Source organism: Dendrobates tinctorius, unplaced genomic scaffold, assembly GCF_039654945.1.
Source record: "Dendrobates tinctorius isolate UK_male_01 unplaced genomic scaffold, ASM3965494v1 ptg000022l, whole genome shotgun sequence".
Taxonomy (NCBI): domain Eukaryota; kingdom Metazoa; phylum Chordata; class Amphibia; order Anura; family Dendrobatidae; genus Dendrobates; species Dendrobates tinctorius.
The window spans coordinates 17,823,582-17,849,088 of NW_027361690.1; the positions used below are offsets into that span (position 1 = coordinate 17,823,582).

Here is a 25,507-nt window from a genome sequence, read left to right on the forward strand (position 1 = left end):
GCTTGTCAAGCCGGAGACACCTGCTCCTAGCAAGAGCGCTGCTTATGACCTGCCAAGTCTTTTGTTTCCAACTTAAGATTCGATGATGTTTCCATCTGGAAGATGCCATTTCCAGCAAGGGTTTCACCACCGTAAAACAAGCCCTGAATAAATATGACATGATATCTACAGACAGCATCTGCTGATCAAAAGCCAAATGAAGTCAGCAAAAACGTCTTCCGCTGCTTCATAAGATATTTTATCTTTGCGACTGTTGACAAACAAAATATCAAAGCTACTGAATTATTGCAGAAGGGGAGAACATTCTCACTTCAGGGAGACGAAATTCCAGGTGTTGTTTCAAGTAAATTTGGATGTCGCATTCATACATTTCATTATTAAGTAGTTTTACATCAGCCCACCTCTAAAAGCCAAAGCACCAGGTAATTACTAAACTAATCATTCATATAATGTATTTTCATTCTCTACTGTGCTGGATAATAATGCCCTATGGAAAGCTCAGTGATTTCAGGCTTAATAATTATGAAGGAAAAGTTCCTCCGCCTTTCTTTGATAACAGTGTTTAGTCACTTATGAAAGAACTGGTACTATTTGTAAAATTTAATCTGACATTTCTGAGATTCTGTCTTCTGTAAAATAAGAATGCGGATGGGAAAGAACCAGCTACTCACATTTTTTTTTATTTCTGACTATTGCACTTGGAGTATGCCAAGGGTTAAGTGTTTCCAAATATGTATATCAATGCATATTTTTTCAATTCAAAGAAAGCCCAGAAGAACGGCACCAAAATTCATTTTTTATACTTTGTAGAAAATTTCCTCCTTTGTGATGCTTTACCAGACCTTTACTGCAGCTGACTTCAGTTGATGCCTGTTTCTCAATCTTTTGCTTTTTTGCCTTTAGCATGTGAAATGCATTTTCAATGGGGTTGAGACCTGGTGAATTACTTGGCCATTCCAGAATATTCCACTTGTTTTCCTTAAAAAACTCTTGGGTTGCTTTCACAAGATGTTTTGGCTCATTGTCCAACTGTACTGTGAAGTGTCGTCCAATCAACCTTGCCGTATTTCATTGAATTTGTGCAGAAAGTATAGCCCCGTACACTTCAGAATTCATTGGTCTGCTTCTGTCTTCAGTCACATCATCAACATACATTGGTGAACTAGTGCTACTGGAAGCCATGCATGATCATGCCATCACACTGCCTCCATCATGTTTTGCAAAGAATGCGGTGTGCTTTAGATCATGAGCCTTTCCAAGCCTTCTGCATACTTTCCTCTTCCCATCAGTCTGGTACAGCTTGCTCTTAGTTTTATCTGTCCAAAGAATGCTTTCGAGAACTGGGCTAGCTTCTTTTGATGTCTTTTGGTAAAGTCTAATCCTGCCTTTCTATTTTTAAGGCTGAATATAGGTTGGACCTTGTGGTGAACCTTCTGCATTAGCTCTTATGAAGTCATCTCTTTATGGGAGATTTAGGCTATGTGCACACATTGTGGATTTTGATACGTTTCTGCAGCGTTTTTGGATGCGTGGAATTGCATCAAATCCGCAGTGTAGTGCACAAGCAATGTTAGTCAATGGAAATTACAGAATTAGTGTGAACATGCTGTGGAAAAATATGCACGGATTTGCATTGTTTTATTTTCCACAATATGTCAATTCTTTTGCGGATCTGCAGCGTTTCTGCACTCATTGACTACCATTGAGTCAGTCAAATCCACAGGTTTAAAAAAATCTGCGGTTTTGCTGTAGAGTTGCGTGCAAGAAACGCTGCAGATAGGGAGGAGGAAACATGTGTGGGCGGAGACTATGTGTGTGGGCCGAGGCTATGTGTGTGCTGTGAATATATGCATGTCTGTGCCGACGTGTAAGCAAGCCACGCCAAAAGAGACTGGAATGCAATTAAGAGAATTCTTCAATATCTTAAAGAAACTCAAAGACTAAATCTTAAGATATCTGCATCAGATCTCACTCTCAGAGGTTACGTGGCTGCAGATTGGGCTGGACATTCAAGTGATCGGAAATCAACAAGTGGTTACTTGTTCAAGTTAGGAGAAAATTCAATTTCTTAGTCCAGCAGAAAACAAGTGTGAGTCGCATTATCTTCTACAGAAGCAGAATATATGTCTGCTGCTTATGCAAGTCAAGAAGTAATTTGGTTGAAACTTTTGGAAGATTTCAGCTAGCCATTAGCTCAACCAACAAATATCTATGAAGACAACCAAAGATGCATTAAATTTGCCAGCAGTGAGAAGATTAGTGCAAGGACTAAGCACATTGATGTAAAACATCACCACTTACGTGACTTAGTGGAACGTGGTGTACTCAAGTTTGTTTATTGCGAGTCTGACACACGGTGGGTGTGTGTCTTTGACCTCGGATATCTTGATTCCTGCTTCCGGCTTTCTGCTGTGCTGCTGGAAGCGCCGTACACAAACTGTGCTTATTGGACTTCCGGTTTTAAGAATATATAAACCTGCCGCATTTACTTTGACACCACGCCCCACGAAGAAGCAGAATAGCGAAACACGTGTTGGGGTCCCTCTTCCCACGTCCCTCCACCAGGTTGGTCTTCTGACTATGATTTATACTTTTCTGACCATATGGTCTTTATATCCTCTTCTGATTTTGTAATCATATGTGATTGTTATAGGGCTTCATGTGCATTTAACTTGATCCTAAAACCTTTTTCTATTTTATGATACTATCTAATTACTTGTAGGTCAGATTTGACCACTTTATTGCACTTGCACTTTATATAATTTTATCTATAGAAATTTTGATCGTAGAAAAAGGTTTTTTATGGATCTTATCTGTATAACATCATGGTATAATATTTTTGCACCTTTTTTTCCCTCTTTTAAGAAATGATCATTGATATTTTGGGATATATTTACTAACTAGTATAAGAACCAACCCGGACTTGGCACTTAGGTGTCACTACATCCTTTTTTCTCCTTTTGTTTGATTGTTATGAATTTTTTATTTTATATGTGTCTATATATTTCTTAATAAAATTTGAATACATTTATTATTTATATCATTTGTTCTCATGTCCATTTTTGGGTGGTATTTATTCCTGATCTATTAAGCATATTGTTCCTGAATAAAGAAGCTCTGTTGTCACATGCTTGAAGAGTATCCTGAATATTCCACTGCCAACAATTATACACAGGAGCTCTGTATATAGTGTCAGGTTATTGTCACGCACAGCGTGGGAAGACTAAGTGCAACATGATGGGAAGAGGGAAAGGAAGCCCAAATTCTAGGGAAAGGGGCAGTGGATACCCCTAGTCAGATCTAATAGCACCCTGCCTCCTCTACCGTCCCTATACTGGTTCCACACCAATCGCAAAGCAAGAACCTAAGCCCTGTATATCCCTAGAGCTCCCCACTGTACACTAAAGAGAAGAAGGGAGACAAACAAGGAGGAAGCAACTTAGCTTGAACAGACTCAGAGAGGTAACACCAAACGTCTTCCAACAGCACCAGAGAAGAAGTTAGCTGACTACTATCGCTACAAGCCTTTTCAAGGGAAAATGTGAATCTTGCAGGTAGACTAGGAGATTACAAACACCCAAGTCCAGTTGTGTCAATTAGAAACGGAGGGAGGTTGCCACTGGGTCCAAAAGTCAAAAGGATTAAGAAGGTGTCTGCAATGCCAAACGCAGAGACCTTCTGCAGCCAGATGCAGAGCGACTGTGGTATCTGACACACCCATGACAGGAATACAGTGGCTCACCAATGAAATTATACTCAGGAGCTCTGCATGTAATATCAGTGCACAGGTAAAACAGTGATCACCAGTGACATTATACACAGGAGCTCTGTATAATGTGTAAGTGCACAGATAATATGGTGATCATCAGTGACTTTATACACAGTAGCTCTGTATATAATATATAGTGTACAGTGTACATAGGAGCTCTGTAAATACTGTAGTGTCAGTTTACAGGTAATATAGGGATCACAGGTGACATACACTGGAGTGCTGTATAATGTATAATGTACAGGTAATACAGTGATCACCAGTGAAATTATATACTGGAGCTCTGTATATAGTGTATAGTGTACAGGTAATATTACACCCAGGAGCTCTGTATATAGTGTTTAGTTTACAGGTAATACAAAGATCACCAGTGACATACGCAGGAGCTCTGCACTCCCCCACACCCCACCCTCAAGTCATCACCATTTGCTGCTCCCCACCCCAAGTATAAATTCATCATTTGCTGTTCAGCACCCCCAGTCTCAATTCATCATCATTTGCTGTTACCCACCACCCTGTTTCAATTCATAATCATTTGCTGTACCCTACCCCCAGTCTAAATGCATAATAGTTTGCTGTACCACATCCCCCAGTCTTGATTAATCATTATTTGCTGTTCCGAATCCCTCTGTCTTAATTCATAATTATTTGCTCCACCACTCCAGTCTCAAATCATCCTCATTTGCTATACCCCACCCCCTAGTCTCAATTCATCCTCATTTTATGCCCCCTTCCCACACACATTTAATTTTATCTAAAAAAAAGTTTTTTTATATGGTACCTTACCTTACAATTCCCTGCAGCTCCACTTACAGTGTCCAGCACATGTAGGTGCTGGCACCAAAGCAATGACTTCATTGCGTAATGCACAGTCACAGAAGAGATGGAGGTAGCTCTGAGCTCTGTCACCACCCATTTTGTGGCTATGGCGCTCCAGGACAGCTTCCTTTGCTAATGAGTTGGTGCGGCAACCCATCTCTGCCCCTGGGGCCAGTGAGCTTAAGCAAAAGAGGAGGATCCACACTAAAGTCACTTCAAACCTGGAGAGGTCCCTAAAAAATACAGTACGTTTTGTAAATTTCCATGAAAAATTGTTGCTACCTTTTTAAACCTCCTAAAAAACTAACAAAATAAAATAACATTTTACAAATGGTGCTGATGTAAAGCAGGCATGAGGGAAATGTTAGTTATTAATGTTTTTGGGTGGTATGACTATCTGGATCAAAGGGATAATCATTCAAAGTTTGAAAATTGCTATTTTTTAATTTTTGTGAAATTTCTGATTTTTTTTATAAATAAACATAAAATATATTGACCTAAATTTACAATTATCCAAAAGCATAATGTGCCATGAAAAAACAATCTCAAAATCACTGGGATTTGTTGAAGCATTACAGAATTATTACTACATAAAGTGATACTGGTCAGATTTTAAAAATTTGGCCCGGTCACTAAGGGGTTAAAGTGAATCACCTTTCCAAATCCTCTTTAATGCAGGCAGACATCACCTCAGTTTCTGAAAAAAGTAGAAGATTAACTTAGCCTTTGGGTAGTTCAGTACCTATAAGCAGGTGAATAGAGAAATTAAACGACCCTTGTGGAGGTTGGGTCTTCGCTCTCCTAGAGAACACAGGCCAATTCAACCTTAAGTTGCACAATATAAGTGTCTTGCCCAGGGTTGGTCTGGCCTGGCGGGGTATCAGGAAAATCCCTGGTGGACCCTTGCTAAGGAGAGAGGGGAAAAAAAATATATAATACATTTATATTTGTAGCCGTGGGCCCTTTAAATGTGCAGGAGCACACACGACGCTCAGGACAGTGGCAGGCTGGAACAGGGGTCACGTGCACAGCCGGGGGCCCTTTTAAAGTGCCTGGGCACGCGCAAGGTGCTCAGCTGCCATGGGAGCTGAGTTTGTGCGCACTGTGCTGGCCCTTTAAAAGTGCAGGGGTGCGCGATGCTCAGGACGGTGGTGGGCAGGGCCAGGGAAGCCGAGAAGCAGGGGACACGTGCACTGCCACAGGCCTTTTTGAAGCACCTGGGTGCACACGCACAGCATTCAAGAGCCGGGGGAGCTAGGGTCACATGCACGGTCGCGTCACAGTTAGCAGTCTGCTAAAAGTGATGTCATGCCGTGCGTCCTGCACTGCTGCTAGAAGAGACAAGCCAAGGTAGTGTAATAGTATTAACACACCTAATATTTGTGTATGTTTATGTGAATCTGTATGTGTTTGTGCATATGTTTGTGTCTGTGCACGTCTGCGCGTGTGTGCATGTTTGCGTGCACATTTCAGTGTGTGTGCATCTTTGTGTGTCCATGACTAGTCTGTGTGTATGCATAGGTATGTGTGCAATTGTGTATGTGTGTGTATTTGTGTGTGCTAGTCTGACTGCATTTCTGTGTGCATAACTGCAAGTGTCTGCATGACTGTGTGTGTGCACATATCTGTGTGTGTGTGTGTAAGACAAGGGGCACCGGGGTGGTAGTCCGGACCAAGCTCACCAACTAAACAGTCTGTATACACCGGGCCCCTTGTACATGTGATATGAGATGGATTAGGTTTTTCCCCCAAATGAAGTTACCTTTTCTCCTTTTGTCACAGCAGTCCAGGTGATTATTAAAAGTCCGGAGATGTAGCTGTGCTCCAACAGGGAAGACATGACTTTTATTGAAAACAGGTAGTGAAGAATGGGCATCAACAACAATTCCAAACACTGGATTTCCTGTTCTTTCCCTGACATTAACTGCATTTGCACCCAATGCATCTGCAGCAGCCGAGAATCCCAGTTGTCCAATCTGCAGATATCTGGGCACCTGAGACCCCTTCAGTGGAGGACCTGCTATAGTCGTGAGCCTGTATGGAAGTCCTGTTTAGTACGTGACCTTCTTTCCATCTGGGGGTCTGGCAGTGCCCCATCCATTTGACACATCTGCACCTGTCAAGGATCCAGGTGGAACTGGAGGGAGAGAGCAGTTTCCTCTCTCTGCTGCTGCTGACCCGACCCCTCACATTAACCATTTCCACATTATAATACAGTACATTGCAAGGCATAGGACACACATAAAAAAGTACAGGTCCATAACTTATGTACATAAGAAGTGCGCAGGAGGTCACACGGCAGAAGGAGGGGGTGCAGCTGAGGGGGCCAGCCATCTCCTTACATGTGCATTCCTGTGTATGTATGTGCGTATCTGAATGTGCATTTCTGTGTGCGTATCTGTGTGTATCTGGTGTGTGTTTATCGACGCTACATGTGTATGTGTGCATGTCCACATGACTTATGGATATGGGACGGACCCCCACTCCATCTTAAAACCACCATAACTACAGTAAACCTAGACAATAGAATAAATACACAACACATTATTTTGGTTGTCAAAATGGCCACAGCTTTATTTAAATCACAGGATTAAAACAATCACAGTAGGAGTCAGGTGAAGCGCTAGTACATTGGAATTCACAAGTACTGTGATACCCCCAGCTGTCTGACATACAGAACCAGGACAGACAGCCATAAAGGGTCGGCACGCACTGACTTGCCATTCAAGCAGAGCCAGTAAACTTTCAGGGCACCAATGACCCTATTATCCCCACTCCTGTGCTTAACCACTGTGCTCGCCCCTGATTGACGTTACCATTACAACGTCCTTGAGGCTGGCCACCAAGGCCGAGCCTGTTCACCACCATGAGGTTTTACATTTTACATCCTCTATTAGTTAAAATGAGTGCACTTTAACTTGCCTGCAACTTCCACCTGACTCCTAAACCGCAAAGCTGTGACGGGTTGTAAATTCACATTTGACACCTTTTTTTTTTTTTTTTTTTTTTTTTTTTTTTAATAAATCACTTTAGGAAACTTATAAACTAGAAGTCCCTGCAAAAGTATTAAGGGGACTAACTTGGCAAACCTCCGACTCACAAAGAGTCATCCTACAGGAGAGAAAAAAACCCCTGTGGTGGAAACCTCTAGGGAACCATGGCTGAAGGATGGCCCTTCCCTTGGGCTTAGAAGGTTAATGCTGTTAACTCTTTATAGCCATGATAAAATTGAACCTGGAACAAAATATACAATGGTAATTTCAAAAATACAATAAAGCAAACATTTTAGGATAATGATTATAAACAGGGGCGGGAGGGCGGGAAATGCTTCCTCCTGTTCATCCTATGTAAGAAAGAGGGAGAGACACAGATTTCCTGTTCTATTTAAGCCCCACCCTCCTCACAGTAACCCACCAGGCACATACATACGGTGCTTCATACTCTGAAAGCAGCATCACGCGTGCTTAAAATCTACACCACTATACCAAAAAAAAAAGCTGCAGGAGTAAAGGTCCACCCATCCCCAAGTCATGTCCTCCTCCGCCTATGGCTCCATTGGTTTCTTTTCAGTGTAGGCGTGTGTGTGCACGTGTTTGCATGTCTGTGTCTGCGTGTGTATATAGGTGTATATGCCCACACATGTATGCATGCTTCTGCATGTCTGCGTGTGGGTCTTTGTGCATGTCTGTGTGCGCTTTCAAAGATTTATTATAATTGGGGAAAGATGGCATGTTCTAATTGAGGTTAAGAACACACCATGTATACTAAACACGTCAAGTTTTCCATCTTTTTAGCACCTTCCATACCCGGACTATATATACACCATTATGTCACAACATTTGCCTTCATTTTAAATGGCTCCAATAAAGACGTTATGATTTTATACTGTCGATGATGGATCTTTTCTACCATTACACATATAGAAAAGAGAGGACAGTGTGGAGGGCATGTACCAAAACAAGGGTAAAGTGTGAGCTCATATTTTTTGTGAGGAGCATTATGAGAGATAGTGTTCTATACAGCAGCTCTGTGTAGGGCAGATATTTGTATTCAGGAGCCTTATAATGATTCTGCTATTTTTAAGGGCACTGTGTCAGGATGTGCTGCAGAAGACTGGAGAAGATGGAGGTCTACAAGGACGAGCTGTGGATGAGAAAAACCATGATGGAGTCTGGACAAGATGGAGACTAAAAGAAAGAGAACAACTCTAATGAGATAAGATGTCACAGATAAGATACCTGGATGTAAATGCTCATTTGTTATACTGCCTGCATCTCATCAGTACTGTGGTTCCTGTATGGTTTTCAGTCTGATGATGACTGGTAACAACTTCCAGTATCTCCATTTTTAAGGACATACTGGGAGTTGTAGGTTCATGGTATACAAAGGTATATGTGGTTGACCGGACGTTACAATTGCTGTACCGTGAACTGATGGTGGTTCAGGTGATGTATTTATGTACTGATGTCTGTGTGCATATGTGGCGCCCCTGAGGGTTTAGTCGCCACAGAGGTACTGCACCTCCTCCTGAGGTGTGGTACCCCACTATCCAGGTAAGGTGGAGACACCTCACCACACTCCAACACTCACATCCCACACGCACACCAGTAGTTTAGCAGAGCAACCTTTGTGACTCCCTGCTTGGAACACGAAGAGTGCTGGGAGGTGGGTGGACCTTAGACTGCACAAGAGAGTGGGAGAATATTAGGAAAGGGGCAGTTGGTGAGAGAAGATCCCCAGAGAGGGATGGAGTGAAAGGAAGTGCTGCAGCAGACTTCAGTGACCTGGAGCTGCTGGCACAGGAAAGAGCAATAGAGAGCCTGATTATTCAGGGGGAAAGAAAGATTAGTACAGAATGTAAGGAGAAGAGAACTAAGGACTAGGGTGAGAACAGAGCCCTTCCTCAAGTTTGAAGCGCATGGCCGGAGTCCGGTCTCCGAGGTTGTATGGAAACTGATGTTCCTGCAGCAGAAACCGGAGGAATAGAAGTTGTCACCACTTTATTCCCATTTAAGACTCAGGGCACATTAACAACGTGTGTGAGCCAGGACCTGAGAGTAGGAAGTCCCCGAAGCAGGCTACAGCTATCTGCCGTACGAGTGGAGTTCAAAGTAACATCTAGAAGGAGGACCTTGAGTTTAATACACAACTACAAGTACTTCAGTTTAAGCACTAGTGAGGAGACGTTCAGAAAAGGCACATGTTGGAGGAGTGCTGGACGGGTGTACTTTACCTTGCCTGGGAGTTGGCTGAGCCCCTGACCTGGAGGACACGGCACCGAAGCGGGCACCTGTATGCAGGGCCGCCATCAGGGCATGACAGCCCTTACAGGTGTATGGGGCCCCGGTGATTAGGGGGGCCCACCTGGGCCCGGCGGCGCCCAAGCACGCTGGCAGCCCGGTCCGCGCTCGGGTCCCGGCCGGGCCCCCCCTCAGTCCTGCTCTGCTGCCCTGACACATCCATGTTAGACTGGTCTGGTCTGGATATCGGCGCAGCACCTGCAGGGCCCCTCCTCCCTCCCCAGTGCTGCAGTGCACCATGGTCCAACGCCGCCCCCTCACGTGATGTCACACGCTGGCCTCTGCTCTCCACTTCCTCATTCCAGGGCAGCTGAGCAGGAAGAAGAGAGCGGTGTGCACGTCCGTGCCACGTGGCGTCAGCATGGGACTGGAAGATGTCGGTGCGATGGATGGTGAGTGAGCAGGACAGGTAAGGTAATAAGTATCTTTTTACGTCTCTGTCAGGTCCCGACTGATCATGGGGAGTCTGGGGGGAGCCAGGGGCTGAGGGGCGCCTGAGGCTCAGCTGAACATGGGGGAGCCAGGGGCCCGGCGGCTGATCATGGGGGAGCCAGGGGCCTGGCGGCTGTTCATGGGGGAGCCAGGGGTCGGGCGGCTGATCATGGGGGAGCCAGGGGTCCGGCTTTTCATCATGAGGGAGCCAGGGGCCCAGCGGCTGTTCATGAGGGAGCCAGGGGCCCGGTGGCTGATCATGGGGGAGCCAGGGGCCCGGTGGCTGATCATGGGGGAGCCAGGGGTCCGGCTTTTCATCATGAGGGAGCCAGGGGCCCAGCGGCTGTTCATGAGGGAGCCAGGGGCCCGGCGGCTGTTCATGAGGGAGCCAGGGGCCCGGCGGCTGTTCATGAGGGAGCCAGGGGCCCGGTGGCTGTTCATGAGGGAGTCAGGGGTCCGGCGGCTGTTCATGGGGGAGCCAGGGGCCTGGCGGCTGTTCATGGGGGAGCCAGGGGTCCAGCTTTTGTTCATGGGGGAGCCAGGGGCCCGGTGGCTGATCATGGGGAAGCCAGGGGCCCGGTGGCTGATCATGGGGGAGCCAGGGGTCCGGCTTTTCATCATGAGGGAGCCAGGGGCCCAGCGGCTGTTCATGAGGGAGCCAGGGGCCCGGCGGCTGTTCATGAGGGAGCCAGGGTCCCGGCGGCTGTTCATGAGGGAGCCAGGGGCCCGGCGGCTGTTCATGAGGGAGCCAGGGGTCCGGCGGCTGTTCATGGGGGAGCCAGGGGCCCGGCTTTTGTTCATGGGGGAGCCAGGGACCCGGCGGCTGTTCATGGGGGAGCCAGGGGCCCGGCGGCTGTTCATGGGGGAGCCAGGGGCCTGGCAGCTGTTCATGGGGGAGCCAGGGGTCCAGCTTTTGTTCATGGGGGAGCCAGGGGCCTGGCTTTTGTTCATGGGGGAGCCAGGGGCCCGGTGGCTGATCATGGGGGAGCCAGGGGCCCGGTGGCTGATCATGGGGGAGCCAGGGGTCCGGCTTTTCATCATGGGGGAGCCAGGGGCCCGGCGGCTGATCATGGGGGAGCCAGGGGTCCGGCTTTTCATCATGAGGGAGCCAGGGGCCCAGCGGCTGTTCATGAGGGAGCCAGGGGCCCGGCTTCTGTTCATGGGGGAGCCAGGGGCCCGGTGGCTGATCATGGGGGAGCAAGGGGCCCGGTGGCTGATCATGGGGGAGCCAGGGGTCTGGCTTTTGATCATGTGGGAGCCAGGGGCCCGGCGGCTGTTCATGAGGGAGCCAGGGGCCCGGCGGCTGTTCATGAGATAGGCAGGGGCCCGGCGGCTGTTCATGGGGGAGCCAGGGGTCCAGCTTTTGTTCATGGGGGAGCCAGGGGCCCGGTGGCTGATCATGGGGGAGCCAGGGGCCCAGTGGCTGATCATGGGGGAGCCAGGGGTCCGGCTTTTCATCATGAGGGAGCCAGGGGCCCAGCGGCTGTTCATGAGGGAGCCAGGGGCCCGGCGGCTGTTCATGAGGGAGCCAGGGGCCCGGTGGCTGTTCATGAGGAAGCCAGGGGCCCGGCGGCTGTTCATGAGGGAGCCAGGGGTCCGGCGGCTGTTCATGGGGGAGCCAGGGGCCCGGCTTTTGTTCATGGGGGAGCCAGGGGCCCGGCGGCTGTTCATGGGGGAGCCAGGGGCCTGGCGGCTGTTCATGGGGGAGCCAGGGGCCTGGCAGCTGTTCATGGGGGAGCCAGGGGTCCAGCTTTTGTTCATGGGGGAGCCAGGGGCCTGGCTTTTGTTCATGGGGGAGCCAGGGGCCCGGTGGCTGATCATGGGGGAGCCAGGGGCCCGGTGGCTGATCATGGGGGAGCCAGGGGTCCGGCTTTTCATCATGGGGGAGCCAGGGGCCCGGTGGCTGATCATGGGGGAGCCAGGGGTCCGGCTTTTCATCATGAGGGAGCCAGGGGCCCAGCGGCTGTTTATGAGGGAGCCAGGGGCCCGGCTTTTGTTCATGGGGGAGCCAGGGACCCGGTGGCTGATCATGGGGGAGCCAGGGGCCCGGTGGCTGATCATGGGGGAGCCAGGGGTCTGGCTTTTGATCATGTGGGAGCCAGGGGCCCGGCGGCTGTTAATGAGGGAGCCAGGGGCCCGGCGGCTGTTCATGAGATAGGCAGGGGCCCGGCGGCTGTTCATGGGGGAGTCAGGGGCCCGGCGGCTGTTCATGGGGGAGTCAGGGGCCCGGTGGCTGTTCATGAGGGAGTCAGGGGCCCGGCGGCTGTTCATGAGGGAGTCAGGGGCCCGGCGGCTGTTCATGGGGGAGCCGGGGGCCCGGCTTTTGTTCATGGGGGAGCCGGGGGCCCGGCGGCTGTTCATGGGGGAGCCAGGGGTCCAGCTTTTGTTCATGGGGGAGCCAGGGGCCTGGCTTTTGTTCATGGGGGAGCCAGGGGCCTGGCTTCTGTTCATGGGGGAGCCAGGGGCCCGGTGGCTGATCATGGGGGAGCCAGGGGCCCGGTGGCTGATCATGGGGGAGCCAGAGGTCCGGCTTTTCATCATGGGGGAGCCAGGGGCCCGGCGGCTGATCATGGGGGAGCCAGGGGTCCGGCTTTTCATCATGAGGGAGCCAGGGGCCCAGCGGCTGTTCATGAGGGAGCCAGGGGCCCGGCTTTTGTTCATGGGGGAGCCAGGGGCCCGGTGGCTGATCATGGGGGAGCCAGGGGCCCGGTGGCTGATCATGGGGGAGCCAGGGGTCTGGCTTTTGATCATGTGGGAGCCAGGGGCCCGGCGGCTGTACATGAGGGAGCCAGGGGCCCGGCGGCTGTTCATGAGATAGGCAGGGGCCCGGTGGCTGTTCATGGGGGAGGCAGGGGCCCGGCTTTTGTTCATGGGGGAGCCAGGGGCCCGGTGGCTGATCATGGGGGAGCCAGGGGCCCGGTGGCTGATCATGGGGGAGCCAGGGGTCTGGCTTTTGATCATGTGGGAGCCAGGGGCCCGGCGGCTGTTCATGAGGGAGCCAGGGGCCCGGCGGCTGTTCATGAGATAGGCAGGGGCCCAGGGGCTGTTCATGGGGGAGCCGGGGGCCTGGTGGCTGATGATGGGGGTCTCGGGGACCTGGGGGCCTGGCTAGGGATGGGGGGAGCCAGGGGGCCCGGCTGATGATGGAGTGAGACGGGGCTGATGGGGTGAGCCAGGGCCAAGGGGGACAAATCTCCAGCGTCCATGATTAGTAGACACATTGACTGTCTCCACCTGCAGCTCAGTCCATAGTCCTATCCTTTTAGTCAGCATAGACTGTGCTGTGACCAGTACCAACATGTTGACTGTCTCCACCTACAGCTAAGCCCGTAGTCCTATCCTTTTAGTCAGCACAGACTGTGCAGACCAGTACCAGCATGTTGACTGTCTCCACCTGCAGCTCAGCCCATAGTCCTACATGGGGTATCAGCCTACTCAGGACAAATTGCAAAACTGTTAGGGTCCAAATTCTCATGTTACACTTGGGAAAATAAAACATTGGGGGGGGGAAAGATCATTTTTGTGAAAAAAAAATTAGATTTTATATTTTTATGGCTCTACATTATAAACTGTGAAACACTTGGGGGTTCAAAGTGCTCACCACACTTCTAGATAAGTTCCTTAAGGGGTCTACTTTACCTTAGCATTTACTGACCGTGGGAACATACCCTAAAGAGTTTTTGAATTATGACTTTATAAAAGTTAGTAAACTAAATGGGGTGATCAGCCCTTTACTTTTGACTCCTAATTTATTTATTTTTGTTTTTTTACATAATTACTTACAGTTACGTTTTGAGGTGTATTTACGTTCTATAATTTATCGGTTTTTAATAATTACCAATAAAGATATTTTTTTGTAGTGTATAATCGGTGATTATATATGCAATAATATACACTTTCCATTTATTTGGTGGGCAGGCTGAGGCGACAGCGGTGGGCAGGCTGAGACGACCATTAGATTCTTCTTGACTGGGTGGTGGGTACAGCGGCAACACCGGCTGTGTGAGTAAATAACAAGTCCATGTATTTTTTTTGTCCACCATTTCAGTATGCGATTGTGTTTACCGTGTATATACATTGCTATTGGGGAGTCGAAGGGGGAGGGGGAAGGAATTATTGTATAATGATTCCTTCCCCCTCCCCCTCTGACTCACCAATAGCAATGTATATATAAGCTACTGGATGATCCTGACCTGCTCTAAAACCAAATGCCCAATGATAACATAAGGCAGAAGTGCTCAGGATAATCCAGTAGCTTAGACGTGAAAGGGTGGAGGGATTTTGGAAGGTTTGCGTGGTGGAGGAGGAGCTAGGGTGGAGGCGGAACTGGGGTGGAGCCTGGGCAGAGTCTCAAGGGGGGCCCCATAAATTTTGCCAGTATGGGGCCCCGAAATTCCTAGTGGCAGCCCTGCCTGTATGTGCAACAGACTGTGAGTAAAGCCTTGGAACTACAAGCCCTAGTGTCCTCCACTTATTCCTGCACCTTGCACCCGGCTCTGCTACATCTACTCCTTCACACTATCTCCCCATTTACCAACCTCACCTACTCTGCCCTCGGACTACAGCTCCATCTGTGGGGAGCTTCAACATCATTGCTGCACCACACCATCTGTCCCAGAGAAGCAACCCTGCAGGGCTGGTCAAATTGACCAGAAACCACAAGTGGTGTCACGAATCATCTCAATAACTTTATCTTCATCACTCTACCCCTTTCACATTGACCGCCTGAGGCCACGGACCGGGTCACTGCCACTGTGACATCTCCAATTGGAACCAAAGAGCCCGGCACTGAGTACCCCACGGCCCCTAGAGGCGAGTCACATGTCTGTGTATTTTTGCGTGTCTGCAGATATGTCTGTGTATCTGTAATTATATGTATGTTTGTAAGATGCGTGTATGTAACAGTGCATTGTGAGATGTAAAAACATTCATATGTTTGGGGCACATTTAATAAATCTATAAGGGCTCTTTCACATGTGTTAGGGAATTCCTTTTGTCTTTCCATGTTTAGAAACAGACAAATGAAATTTACTAACCTCGACATAGCTGTCACCTTAGGGATATGATTGTATCCAGTGGGTTCAGGAGCTGAGCTTGCTCCATACAAGGAAGATGTCGGCTGTGATATATAGCTGACATCTGCCTGTAACAGCAGTGATCAGAGCTCACCTTGATTGCTGCTGTTTTAAGTATCTAAATGCCCTTGTCAATCACTGACAGCGGGATTTAGGTATCACGATGTCTAGTGCATGCACTCACCAGCTCCCATCAGCCCCTGTGACGCAGTTGCAGGTTGCTGATGAGTTGCCATGTATTGCTGCCATGTTAGTTGTTCAATGAAGCTCAGCCTGAGGTTTGGCTCCTTGGACGATGTTACAGTCAAGGTGACGGGACATTATCACAGCACGCTCACTTTTTAGTGGTGACTGCAATGTCTCCCTCCTTACACTGACCCTATTGCAGGAAGTGAGCGGTTGCAAGGAGAATAAAACTTAATTTTCTCCCTGTAGATAATGCTTTTCCATTAAGTCAGCTAACCAGGCTTTAAACCCTATTTACCTGCAGACTAACCCCATATCCCCATATCTGCATATAAATACCATTTCTCAAGGTGAAAAGTAACCCTTAATAAGACTCTGTCAATACAGAATGGCTGTTCAAAAGAAGTCTTGCTTGTTTTAACTCAATCTCCACCTCTCCCCTCTAATTTGATTGACAGCTCTGGCTTCATAGAGCCAGAGAAGTATGAAGATAGATGGAAGATATAGATCTTCTTCAGATCTTTCAGGTTTCAGGGCTGTTGCTGGGCAAAATGGAATTTCAGCTCACTCCAAAGAATTTCTATTGGGTTCAGCTCTGGAGACTGGCTAGGCCACTCCAGAACATTGAAATGCTTCTTACAGGGCCACTGCTTAGTTGCCCTGGCTGTGTGTTTTGGGTCATTGTCATGCTGGAAGACCCAGCCACTACCCATCTCCAATGCTCTTACTAAGGGAATGAGGTTGTTGGCCAAAATCTCACATTATATGACCCCATCCATCCTCCCTTCAAAATAATGCAGTCGTCCTGTCATCTTTGCAGAAAAGCTCCCCCAAAGTGTTTCCCCCACCATGCTTCACGGCTGGGATGGTGTTCTTGGAGTTCTACTCATCCTTTTTCTTCCTCCAAATGCAGCGAGGGGAACGTTCAAAACGTTCTATTTGGGTCTCATCTGTCCACCTTACCTTCTCCCATGCCTCCTCTGGATCATACAGATGGTCATTGGCAAACTTCAAATGCGCCTGGACATTTGTTGGTGTGAGCAGGGGGACCTTGTATGCCCTGCAGGATTTTAATCCATGACAGTGTAGTGTGTTATTAACGGTGATTTTTGAGACTGTGGTCCCAGCTCTCTTCAGGTCATTTACCAGATCCTCCCATTTAGTTCTGGGCTGTTTGCTGAAATTTTTCAGAATCATCCTTAGCCCACAAGGCGAGACCTTGCATGGAGCCACAGACCAAGGAAAATTGCCAGTCATCTTGTGTTTCTTCCATTTGAACAAGAAAAAACTTAAACTAAGAGTAAAGCATAAATGTATAAAAATTAAATAAACGTTATTAAGTACATATAAAAAAAATAATAGACATGATTAAGAGGAGATGCTAAAACAAAAAAAGACTTAACCAAGTGTGTTAATATGCAGGACAAATACTACAATTTTATTATTATATTACGAATAAATAAATAAATATATCTCTTAGGCAATATATGGGTGTGTGTGGACGATACCCACTACTGAATCATTACACAGGAAATTAATAAATGCTGGGAAACACATAAGATGACAACATATATCAAAGAGTGCAACGTTAACAATATTATGTACTGATATTTGGGTGTGTCTATGTGGCGCCCCTGAGGGTTCAGTCGCCATAGAGGTACTGCACCTCCTCCTGAGGTGTAGTACCCCACTCCTCAGGTAAGATGAGGACACCTGACCAGACTCGAGCACCTGCACCCAGCACGGAAACCTTAAAACAGCAGGGCACCCTCTATGACCCCTGCTTGCTGCTGGGAGGTGGGTGGAGCTTAGTTTGCACTAGAGAGGGGGAAAACTGACAGGAAGTCAGGATCAGTTCTCCAGAGAGGGATGGAGTGAGAGGATGGATATGCAGCAGCCGCCTGTGAGCCGGAATGCTGGCAAGGAAAGGAAGAGAAAGATCAGTTCTTCAGAAGAAAGATAGAAATGGATGAAAATGTGGGGAGTTGAGCTGGGGACTAGGGTTAGAACAGAGCCCTTCGCTAAGTTAATGTGCCAAAGGCCGGGCGCCGGTATCCAAGGCTGTGTGAATACTAATGGCTCTACAGCAGAAACCGGAGGAATAGAAGCTGTGACCACTTTATTCCCACCTAAGACTCGACTACACAGTAGCAACATGTGTGAGTCAGGACATGATTGTAAGGAGTCCCTGAAGTAGGCTACAGCTGCCTGTCATTCGAGTGGAGGTCTAAGTAACAACAAGAAAGAGGAACTTGAGTGTAATTTATAACTGCAAGTACTTCAGATTAGTGCTAGTAAGGAGACGTTCAGAAAAAGCACATATGGAAGGGAGTGCTGGAAGGGTGTACTCCATCTGCCTTGTAGATGGCTGAGCCCCTCACCTGGTGGACACGGCACTCAAGCGGGCACCTGTGTATGCCAGAAACGTGAGTAAAGCTTTGGAAATGCATTCAGTTGTGTCTCTGCCTTCTTCCTGCATCACCTTCTCAGCACTGCTACATCTCTGTGCCTAACACTACACCATCTACCTCAACATCTATTACTACTGCCCTGGAACTACAGCTCGGCCTGTGGAGAGCTATTACCCCTCTGCTGCACTGCACCATCTGTCCCAGAGGATCTGCACTGCAGCGCTGGTCCCCTTCTGACCAGATACCACAGGTGGCATCACAAACTTATCTACACATAAACTTTATTCCACCTATTTTACATGGACACCCAGGGCCACGGACCGGGTCATTGCCACCGGGACACATCCCCTTTAAGACACCAGTCCGGTACCGAGTAAGAAGCCCCACTTGCCCTGGGGGTGATCCATCTACATATCACACTAAATAAGAAGCTTGATGCATATTGTGAGGCAATGACTGGTGTTACATGTGAGGGTCACTGTATGTTCCCCACAGGATGCGCACAGAGGCATATTGAGGCCATAAGAGGGCACTGCAGTCACTGTGGTTGCAATGCAGACTAAAGTGAGTATAGGTCTTGGACATGCTAGTTGTCCAAGGCAGACTGAGGGAAAACCTCCTCTGGGTTTTGGTGTTTTGAAACAGACTGCAGATGGTAGTATTTCAGGCTGTTTCATTACTGACCCAGGTTTTCCATGTGGTTGAAGGCCATAGGTTGCTAGTTAAAAAAAACCTGCAGTATAGGGTTTGGGTGCGTCAGGTTCAGGGTCAGTGTCAGTCTGGTGTTTGGAGGAGTGCAGAAGGCTCTGCAGAGCTCCATCTGTGTGTGGGGCAACACAGGCCAGCGGAGCCAAACAGTCAAGGCAGATGGAAGGCCTGGCACCCACAGCGATGCAGTTGCCCACAGTAACAGGTCTCAGAGGTGGAGTGTCTTGTGCCCAGCAGTCAACGGGAGGTAGAATGTTCTGTGCCCGGAGGTGGACTGGCATGTTTAGCGACTGTAAACTGAAGGATATGGTTATACGGAGGATATTGTGTACTGTGTGAAGCTGTGAGTAGAACATTAACACGGTGGTGAGGTCGCCCACTGTGACAGGTCAGAGGTGGACTGATGTGTTTAGCAACTGTAATCCAGAGGATATGTGCCCGGGTGTGAACCGGAGGTGGACTGTCTTGTTCCCAGCTGCGATCCAGAGGTGGACTGTCCTGTTTCACGGCTGCGAACCGGAGGATATCGTGTGCTGTATTTTTTTGAGTTGAACATTAAACAGATGTTTTTGCTTTGAACATTGCTGGGTCACTGCCTCGCCACTGCATAGGGTTCTACCGCAGCACTACAATATACATATAAAATAAGCTCATCCAGTATAAAAGAGAAAAAATGAGGGTGCCCCTGTAGTGCGATGCTGCGGGCCTGGTGTCCATGGTGAGGCAGAGCAGCATGCATTGCCTTCCAGGCCCATGACTTCAGGGAAATAGCCACTGGGAAAGCAATGCACTTGACGCGCCCGAGCGGCCGTGGGATACTTGGTACCGAGCCCGTTAACTTCAATTGGAGATGTCACAGTGGCGGTAACCCGGTCCGTGGCCCCAAGCGGTCATGTAAAAGGGGTAGAATTGGATGGGGATGGAGTTTATGTAGTGATTCGTGACGCCAGTTGGAGTGTTCGACTGTAGTATAGCCGGCACTGCAGATGATCCCTGGGGGAGTAGATGGTGATGGCAGTGCAGATGTTAAACCCTCTCCAAACTGGGCAGACCCCCAGAGATTGTGATGTAAGTAGAAGGCACGGAGTAATAAGGCAGGAGAAAAGAAAAGTCACTTTATCATTTACTGTAGTTCAGGTGCAGTTCAGAGGAGATATTACAACTCTCACCAGGTTACAGGCTGCTCTGGAGAATGGGAGCTATCTTTCTCTTTGCTGTGACTCAGTGTAACTTCCTGCTATTCTAATCCCTTCTGGGACCAAGGCTTTCCGGAGTTTAGAACTTCCCAATATTGCCTCTACTCACTGTGTATTTCGCCTTCAGCAACTTGCAGTTTGAATCCTTTGTGAAGTAGCTCAAGTTCCCACTTGCACTGTCCTTCACTGATTCCAGGTTATTGCAGTATTTCTGAGGGAAAACACTTTTCTGCTGGTTGTATAATCCCACGCAGTCTCTCAGCTTACTAGCCAGCTCTGAAAGCATGGATGATCTAGGGGCTGGTTCCCTGCTTCTTAGCTCTCACTCCTGGATCAGCCACATGTCATCATGGCATCCAAGACATTCTTCCTCCTTCTTCACACTGAGTACAACAAGTCGGCCCCTCCCCCTCCCAGTTAGGACATGTCTGCAAAGCTTGCAGCTTCAGACAAATGAGGGAATAAGGCAAATTGTGTGTATGTCTAGCAGAGAAAGCATAACTCTCATTGCTCACAAAACACATACAGAACAGTACATATTTAACCCTTTTGTGGTGATAAAGACGCAGGACGCCACACACTCCACTCTGCCTCACCACTGATATCGGGCCAGCAGCATCGCATCGCTGGGGCACACGCTTCTCCCATCCAAAGTCCCCATTGTTGCCCACTTACGCCACTGCCAGCTTCCTGAGGAAGGTACCATGCCTCCTTTGACCCACGATCAACAGACGCCTATAAGATAACTTAAATACAGAGTATAAGATGGACCCCATCTTCTAAAAAAATCTTTTTTTTTCCTACTTTCCTCCTCAAAATTTGGGGTGCATCTCTTGGTCCAGTGAGTTTTGCAGTCTGAAAAATACGGTACTTAATATAATTTATTGAATTTTTATACAGTATGAAATCTGCAGCTGTATGAACATAAGGCAATCAGAAATGAGGGCAGAGAATGAATAATATGAATTTCCTGATCCCTTAATGTTGCAGTCCATGCCAAACCATCTCCAGATAATGAAGAAAAATGTATGCCACTTTTGACTGATCAGAGAAAAATAAAATTATTGGGAATTATTGGGAAAAAGCTTAAAGTGTATGGTGAATTGGCTCACAAAACTCCCGTAGGTCTCAGGATCTCCATCAAAATGGGCAGTAGAAGGTATAAGTAGCTATAAGCAGGATGTTCTGAGAAAGTGTTGAAAACTAGGGATGAGCAAGTATACTCGTTAGGATTCGGTACTCGGCGAGTAATGCGGTACTCGCGGTACTCGAATCCTAGCGAGAAAATTTCACAACTCGCCTCACAATATTTGGATCTCCCACCCAGCATGTGTCAGCCAATCACAGTAAAGCCACCGCCTTCTTTGTTGCTTTCTTGTGGCATTACTGTGATTGGCTGGCCGTGCAGCATCATATGTGTGTGCGGGGCTCTGTGCAGGCTCTACCAGACTGATCGGGGCTATGTGCGGGCTCTGCCGTGCTGATCGGGGGTCTGTGCGGGCTCTGCCGGGCCCGCACAGACCCCCGATCAGCCCAGCAGAGGCCGCACAGACCCCCGTCAGCCTGGCAGAGCCCGCACAGACCCCCGATCAGCCTGGCAGAGCCTGCACACACACAGCCCCACAGACCCCTGCACACATTCTCCGCCTGCACACATAATCTCCGCCCATTACTCACATTTCCCATAGACATACATTGGACTCTCTACTCGTTACGAGTACCCGAGTATTAGGAGCTACTCGTAAGGAGTACAGCGAGTCCGAGTATTTCACTACTCACTCATCCCTATCGAAAACCTCTTTGTGACACTGCTGGACTCTGAGGCAGTGCAGTACATCTATATGGGCTGAGAGGTCTTGCACAGCCTAGACTAGCTCCTATTGACTCACATCAAGTTGCAAAACCAGTCCAGATAAGTCCTCCGTATCCATTGGCAATGGTATTGTTGCCGATGTACCTTTGGAATTTATGATATGAGAATTCTGTTTGGCTCGCCTGGTGAGATAAATTCACAAAGCCACAAGTCAGGGTAAACACACAAATCCAGGTCACGGGCAAAGCAGGCTGGAAGGTACAAAGAACATCAAGGACTTGGACTGCTGGATGGCAGACAAACAAGAAAATGAGGACATACCAAAAACCACAGAACAAGGAGAGCACGCAGATGTTGTTAGCAGGATCCATAGCAAATAGTAGCTTAATGTGAACAGTTCGTCATGCAATAGCAAATTACAGGTTGAGAATCAAGCGGAGGGTAATCAGCAGGTCTGAATTTTCATAAAAATCACAGGAATTTGCAAAGATGGATGCAACACAATAATAATGGATGGTAGCAAACTCCAAAAAATCTAAATTTGAACATATTACAGACCCCAAATGGGTCTCTAAGTGGTTGCTTGCTACTTGGACAATCCCTTTTTAAATTGAAGTAGTCTCTGATGTAAAATAACAGATACTTACCTTCTGCATCGGCGCCATTACAGCAATGTCAGTGACAGCTTATTCTGGGCTCATGTGACTTTGTTAAAAAAAAAAAGTGAGCCCTGTAGCCAATCAGAGGATGTTATTGGTGGGAGAGCTACATTCACAAAAGGTTTGTCCATAATTTCACTGAGCAAAGCTGGGCAACTTGTGAGACCCAACTTGGAGCACAGCAGAAGGCAGTGGCCTTAGGAAAAAGGGAGCAGAGCTCAGACCTGAAGATGGATCAGGTGAGTAGCAGTATAAAGAAACTGGCAACTATGTGCTATGTGTTTCCAACTTCCTTGTCAACGATTTGTATCCATACAAAATGTATCATTGAACAATCAGTGCTAACAGTGTCAGACGATGTAGGGACACACCATATTGATGAAAGGAATGGTAATGCCCACTTCTTATTTAATTCATACTCCAATTAGACTAAAGGGCCTGTAACACTAAGCGATATCGCTAGCAATATCGCTATAACGTCAGTGGTTTTGTGACGTAGCAGCGATATTGCTAGCGATATCGCTATGTGTGATACTTACCTCCGACCGGCTCCCCCGCTGATTATAGCTGATCGCACAAGAACGTCCTGGACCGATTCTCATCACCAGCTTCCTGCTGGACTTCCTGTGGCGCCGACGCGTTGACGCGGGCGGGAGGACGTCAGGATCACCTCGTCTGACAGGTAAGTAGCGACCCCCGACCCCTGTTATGTCGCTGGTGAGATCTGCTTGTGTGGCAGCTCACTAGTGACCACTTAGTGATGCACCAGTGATCCTGACCACGTCATATCGCTGGTCGGGATTGCTGGTGCATCGCTAAGTGTGACAGTACCTTAAGAGAGAAATGGCACGACTCGTAACTGTTCTAATAAATGGTACACCAGCATTTTTAGATCAAGTGGAATACCAGCATTTACTAAAACAGACATGTCACAAGAGCTGTCAAGTTCCCTTCATATTAAACTCATGCTATACTAATTATAGGCCCAATCTCTTGTATCCAGCACAATACACCGTAAGTGCTTCTAGAGCATAGATTAAATGTTGCTGGTTAAGAGTAAAATGAGTGGATACACAAGCTCTTCCATGTAAACTTCGTGTTTGAGTTTTCTTTTGACCTAAAAAGAGGTCACTCTAATGACTTAGCCCTCTGAATAGGTAACCAGAACTAAATGTAAAACGAAACTTATGTCTTATATTCCACATGGGTGTAACAAGGAATAAAACCCTCTGCATAACAGCTAATTTGGGACCAAGTATTACCCCATAGCAGTCATAAACAGTTTTGGCTGACTAATTATTGTACAGATTTTTTTTTCAATTGAAAAACTATAGCGAGCGCAGGATTCAGAGCAGAGAGCAAATCATTTTAAATCACACACATGCAAATGCTGCATTTACAGTTCCGGCTCATTGTCCAAATGTTGCCATTTCAGTTTCCTCTATTTCCAAGCCTACATTAAATGCATTGGATGCATAATGCTCTTATACATTCCAGACCAGTATTTCACTGGGAAGTCATTATTGTTTCCGCATTCTCGTTTTTAGTTCTTAATTGTAGCCACAGGAACACACAGCTCTGAGCCACATTAGAATGGTTAAATCACTTCTTAAGTACTGACTCTTCTGGATTCAACAAAAGTGCTTGTTTTGGCAACATAGATCGCTCTTCCAGCCCTTAGACTGCTCCTGAGCATTTGTAATGATTCTGAAATTAAGGAGGAAGGAACACTTAGTCAATACCATCTAAAGTGGCTGTTAAATATTTCCCATCAAATCACTGTAATATGCAATATTTTGCAATTGTTGGCGCATTAAAATCAGATGTTCATGCAAAGATTAAAAATGTACAATTTTGCTGAGACTAAGAAACTTCATCACGGGTTTAAATACCAGTATGTATCATTAACCTAACTGAAAGTTAAATCCATCTCTCCAACCCTAACTGTCTCTGCTACGCTACGGTGAGAAACTAAATGGATATTGTGCAGAATAGAGTTCTGCACAGGAGCCAGAGGCCATTTGGCCAAGCAGAGATTGTGTTAAAATTCTGGTCTGTCATGTTTCATTTCCATCCATTTACTTGGCTCTAACATACATATGTATTCTTTATAGTGCAGTTCTAAAATCATTACCTAGGCTAGAAGTGCCACACTGTTATATTGTTTGTGAAACTTTATAAATCACTTGGCCTTGGCTTCGGAGATTGCTAAGTAGCATTTTACGGACATATGCATTCCAAACAGCAAACCCACCCAGTCACGGCCAATAAACAAATCATAATTATCAGTGATCATCACACAATGTGAATCTTCTAGTCTGTTCACAAATAATTATTCCAGAAAGATCTTATTACACAGTTTTTACGAATTTTTACACATTACCATCCATCTATAATGCTAGAGCAACCTCATTAACATAATAATATCCAAAAACTCACTTTCAAAGTATCACAAGGGGAGAAAGAGGCATAAGCATGAATATAATAAAATATAATATTTTATTGAAAATTTATTTAAAAAATTATTTTTTAAAGAATTTAAAACAGGGGGACTTTCTCAAGGATGCAGGGTGTGGGGCTGTTGGTGAAAAAGGAACACAGCAGCAGCAAATAGAACTTGAAAAATTCACAAAAAGTACATAAATGGAGGAAGTATTCCTTATAATAAAGTGCAAAGTCTCCAAATATTAAGGAAAATGACCTTGCAAGAGCAAGATGAAAGCATACACTAGTGAAAATTGGAAAGGTTAAAGTGCTCATATAATGAATAAAGATTTTATGTAAGCTTGCATCAGTATGAATTCCAACAGCAGACACACCACAACCACAGCCCTGACAGCGCTGTTACGCCTATCTGGCTTCTTTCAGTGTAATGTGCATGTTTAAATAAAGAAGAAACCAGCTGTGAACAATACTGGTGCATTCAGCGCAGTTTGCCGGAACGCCTCTGTGCAAACAGTGACTACCGGATCCCTGGGCTTGGAACGCAAGCGTGGAATGCTGATGTCACCCGATGAGCAGGGCCGGAAGTCACGAGGCTGTACTGAACCGAGCATGCGGGGACTGAGCGCCGAGAAGAGACAGCTGTAAGAGTATGTGATATGCAGTGTTGGACACAAGGGTTAAGGTACTGTCACAC

At 47.3% G+C, this 25,507-nt stretch overlaps 1 long non-coding RNA gene across 1 annotated transcript; it reads left to right on the plus strand.

Annotated features, from left to right (window-relative positions):
* Nucleotides 1-5,681: 5,681 nt before the first annotated feature.
* Nucleotides 5,682-6,757, plus strand: LOC141083948 (uncharacterized). Its single transcript, XR_012230862.1, has 2 exons — nucleotides 5,682-5,938; nucleotides 6,371-6,757. It is a non-coding gene; the product is annotated as an uncharacterized lncRNA (long non-coding RNA).
* The last annotated feature ends 18,750 nt before the right edge of the window (nucleotides 6,758-25,507 follow it).